Below are 4,912 nucleotides of genomic sequence, written 5' to 3'. Positions count from 1 at the left end.
AAGGTTTGGGAGTTTGGGGTAAAAATGTAAAATATTATAGTTTGATATTCGAATTATTCGAATTATTCGAGTTATTCGAATTCAAAAACTCAACTCGATTCGAACTCGAAATTTGAAAAAAAAAATCGAGTTGATTCGAATAATTCGATTAACTCGAATAACTCAATTCGTTTAACTCGAAATTCGAATTTTTTTTCGATTTTTTCGAGTCGAATCGAATTTTGCTCACCCCTACTTGGCATGCCATATGGCGAATGTGCCATGTGGCGAAAACAATCTAGAAAAATAATTGTCATTACTTTGAAATGGTTGACCGTTAATTGCAATTTTTAACGTTCATGAATTCAATTGAATGCAAAAAAAGTGTAAGGACTTAACTAATTTTTTAAAGAAGTTCATGGGCTTTAAAGCCGCTTTAGACTTATATATATATATATCAAAATTATACATAAATTTTAATCCAATGTGTACTATTATAGATGAACTTAATTTTGTGCGATTTTATACATGAAATTTTAATTTAATTCAATTTTCACAAATCACTAACAACTTTATCGAATTAGCACAATTTTACATTGATATATTGTATACACAAACGGATTTATTAATCCGATATGAAAATAAATGTGTATAATTTAATCAAAATTAAAATTTTATATAACATATGAACCACAATTCAAATTTCATATGTATAATTACGTCAAGTCAAATTTCATGTATTAAATTACACGTTCAACCAAACTTGATACATAAATTTAATAGTTATTCCATATTTATATTGAAAGAAGACATAAAGTCTGGCAACGGAGAAGTATTACAAATTATCGTAAAATTATTTTAGTGGAAAAGGTAGATTCATATGACCGCATAGCGCAGTGGATTAGCGCGTCTGACTTCGGATCAGAAGGTCGTGGGTTCGACTCCCACTGTGGTCGATTATTGTGGCCTTTTTGTGGCAAGGGCGTTGGGGGGGGGGGCCAAATCGTATGTGCTTCCTGGAAATGGACCCTACCGAATCAGGGTTATACATTGCCAGCTCCGCCTCTTGGTTTTCTTGGAGCTTTTTCAGCCAATCAAAGTCATTTTTTCGATGTAAAATTAATGAAACTTTCTGCTCTTAATCTACTGCTAAAATTCATAGAGAAACCTCTTTCCAAGAGGTTAAATTCAACTGTGCTTTTATTTTTCTTCTTTCTAATTCATAGTTTGATGAGATAAATTTTAAAATTGAATGTATGAATTTTGATTTTGTGTAATTTCATATACAAAATATTAATTTAATTTAATTTTCAAAAGTTATTAACTCAATTATCAAAATAGCACTATTTTAACTATAAATATTGCAATACTAATAATTATATATATTTAATATAAAAATAAATTGATGTATTTATTCTTTTAAATGTGTACAGTTGAATCAAAATAAAAGTTTTCATCTAAACATTTGAACCATAATAAAAATCCATGTATATAATTGCACATTCAACTAGGCTTTTCCTTTCTTTCTAAATGATAGTTTGATGAGATAAATTTCAAAAGTAGATATGAATTTTGGTTCAATATGTAATGTTATTTATGAATTTTGATTTTGTGAAATTTTATATATAAAATATTGTTTTACTTTAATTTTCACAAGTTACTTACTCAATTATCAATATAGCACTATTTTAACTATACATATTGCAACACAAATAATTATATATATCTAATATAAAAATAAATTGATGCATTTATTCCTTTAAATGTGTACAATTGAATCAAAATTAAAGTTTCATGTATACATTTGAACCATGATCAAAGTTCTATGTATATAATTGCACCAAATCAAAGTTCATGAATCACATTGCATATTGGATAAACGGTCATATATAATTTTGACATTTATCTCATAGTTTGATTGTGGAATTCATCCATTTCGATGAGATCGATCCTTCAACAATTCACCTAGTATAGCTTTCTTTTTTCTCTTTTATTTTTGTTATACATAAATATCTTGATCATAGCGTGGGACTTTACCAAGAACCCTTTTATATACACATTTTTGCATTAGGACAAATAGGGTTTTTCTCTCTTCCACTCCCTAATCTATCTATCCATCATACACATCTTTAGGTGATAACACTCTAGAATAACATATTTTTATATATTAATTATGTATTTATTCTGAGTATGATCCTACTAATTTGAGCTATTTATGATCTTTTATCTCATAAGGACTAAATTTGAGGCAAAAGCAAAATTAAGGGCCAAAAGTGTGAATTTAGAGATAAAATGGGCCAATGTGTGACACAAGAAAAAGTTGGTGCCAAAAGTGCAAGCATGGAGGACACAAGGGTTGAAATGCAAAAGAAGAGATTTTATTCTATCAGACTCTATTTTAATTATATTAGGATAATTAATAATAAGATAATTATTAAGGATTATTTAATTTTAGGATTTTATTTTATTTATCTTTATTTATCTTCAATTAAATGTATTTATCTTTTGGGAATTTAAGTAGGATTACACTATCTCCCCTAGCACTATAAATAGGGGGTGAAGTGACTCAAAAGAGATCGATCTTTTTCTGTAAACACTCTCTCCCCAAAAGTCTAGGCTTTTGTTCTTCTCATATTTCCTTTCAATAAAATCTCCATTTTTATTATATTTATTTTCTTTTCCACCACAACCATGAGCCACTAAACCCATCTAGCCGAAGGTTGTCGATATTCCCCAAAAAGAATTCTTGAGGCTTAGAGTCCGTACATAGACTCCTCGCTAAGTATTCATCATTTCTCCGCACTACGGGGCTGACGCTTCCGTCCATGTCCCTTAAGAAGTAAGCTTTTCAACGTATGCAAAGGCGGCCGCTTTGTATGTTTTGGGAAGGTTGCACAGTCGGTTCGTTACCTTACTGCGTCAGAGGTTGGCGAGCCCAAGAGACAAAATGGTGTGGGATTCACCATTGAGAAGCGTTGATCTAGCATAAGACGATCCCACAGAAGCGATTGTTGGCTAGAGTCAGGTTCCACTAAATCGTAAGTCTAAATCCTTGGAGCTGGTGGTCATAGGCGTCCTCTTCCACTATAACTGGCTTATTTGGTTTGGGAAGGATCATCTAAAAGCTGAGGATTGAACCCAAGACGGAACGAGACAACTGGAGGCTGAACCTCCCATAAGAATTTCCTTTCTCTCAACTCTATTTTTAATTTCTCGAATTTTTTATTTAATATTCTTAATTCTGTTTTTATTTTATTTTTCGTTTCCAGATCCAAACCTTTAATTCTGTTATTTTTTTTCCAGGAACGCAGGTGTTTTTAGGTAAGATTCTGCCTGGGATTTCACGGAACAAGACATTGTGCAAATCCAGTCCCTGAGGATTTGACCCTACTTCCTTTTTACTATTATTTTTCATTATTTATTAGGGATATGATATTTTTGGTGCTTTCAACGACCGCATCAAATTTTGGCGATGTTGCCGGGGACTTGCAACGTACTAATCTTGTTTTTGTTTCTTATGACCAGATCTGCTCCAGGTACTCTTGCGTTTGATTCAGAAATTGAGAAGACTGCTAGAGCCAATTGCAAGGAGACAAAGTTACGGAAAAATCAGTCAGCGGTGGTCGGAACTCAAAGTAACCCACAGCCAAAAATCGAAGCCGACGATGAAGCTGAGTTTAGGGTTAACGAAAACCCTACTCGAACACTTGAAAGTGAAAAAGTAGAAATCGACTCACCCGAAGAATTGTTTAATTGTAGGGTTAACGAAAACCCGAATCTAGCATACCAACCAATGGCTCAAACGATTCAGCATCTAGCCGAAGCTCCGACAGAACAACCGCCATTGTGTATCGCGTATCCTATTGTAGATACTGATTTTGAGTTGAAGTCAGGTTTAATCCAGTTACTGCCAACTTTTCATGGGCTGCAAAATGAAAATCCCTACAAGCATCTGAAAGAGTTTTATATGGTTTGTCTTAGCATGAAACCTCAGGGGGCAACTGAGGATCAGATTAAATTGCGTGCTTTCCCTTTCTCCCTAGCAGTTTCCGTTATGGAATGATTATTTTATTTACCCTCTGGATCTATTACAACTTGGGCTGATCTATCTCGTTTGTTTCTAAACAGGCTTTTTCCAGCGTCTCGAACAGCTGAGCTAAGAAGAGAGATCGTTGGAATAAGGCAAAAAGAAACTGAGTCCCTTTACAATTATTGGGAGTTGTTTAAGAAGTTGTGTGCAAGCTGCCCACGGCATGGTATGACGGAGCAATCTCTCATCCAATACTTTTACGAAGGTTTGAAGCCCATGGAGACGAATATGATAGACGCCGCTAGTAAAGGAGCATTGGTCAACATGACTCCCCAACAAGTGAGAGACTTGATCTCCACGATGGCTACAAATTCTCAGCAGTTCCGAGCCAATACTGAACCCCCTAGAAGGGTTCACCAGCTAAGTAATTCAACCTTAGAGGATAAAGTTTATAGACTTACAAATATGATGAACTCTCTTATTGTAGAAAAAGAAAATACAGCCTGGTTATGCGGAATATGTACTACACCTGATCATGCAACTGATGCATGTCCCAGTATGTATGATGATACCACGGCCCATCTGGATGCTGTGGGGAATTCCTTGGGCCGCCACAAAGGTGATTTTCAATAACAAACTCTTACTTTCCAAAAAGAGACAAAGGATTTCTAACAGAAAATCGAGGCGTCCATTAGAGAGTTGACCACATCGATCGAGAAATTGACCTCTCAAGGGAAGCTGCCGTCACAAACAGAACCAAACCCTAGACAAAATGCAAATGTAGTAACGTTGCGAAGCGGAAAATTACTGGAACCAATTCCTGACAGGAATCTTAGCCAAGAAATCTCCCAGGAAAAACTCGAAAAAGACGAACAGGTCCAACTAAAGCCTCCATTTCCTAAA

General features: G+C 34.4%; 1 non-coding gene across 1 annotated transcript; it reads left to right on the top strand.

Annotated features, from left to right (window-relative positions):
• The first annotated feature begins 861 nt into the window (after window positions 1-861).
• Window positions 862-935, top strand: TRNAR-UCG (transfer RNA arginine (anticodon UCG)). Its single transcript has one exon. It is a non-coding gene; the product is annotated as a tRNA-Arg (tRNA).
• Window positions 936-4,912: the final 3,977 nt, after the last annotated feature.

The sequence above is a fragment of the Gossypium raimondii genome, chromosome 9 (genome assembly GCF_025698545.1).
Source record: "Gossypium raimondii isolate GPD5lz chromosome 9, ASM2569854v1, whole genome shotgun sequence".
Taxonomy (NCBI): Eukaryota; Viridiplantae; Streptophyta; class Magnoliopsida; order Malvales; family Malvaceae; genus Gossypium; species Gossypium raimondii.
The sequence above is the reverse complement of the archived record's forward strand: the minus strand, read 5'-3'. Positions and strand labels throughout refer to the sequence as shown.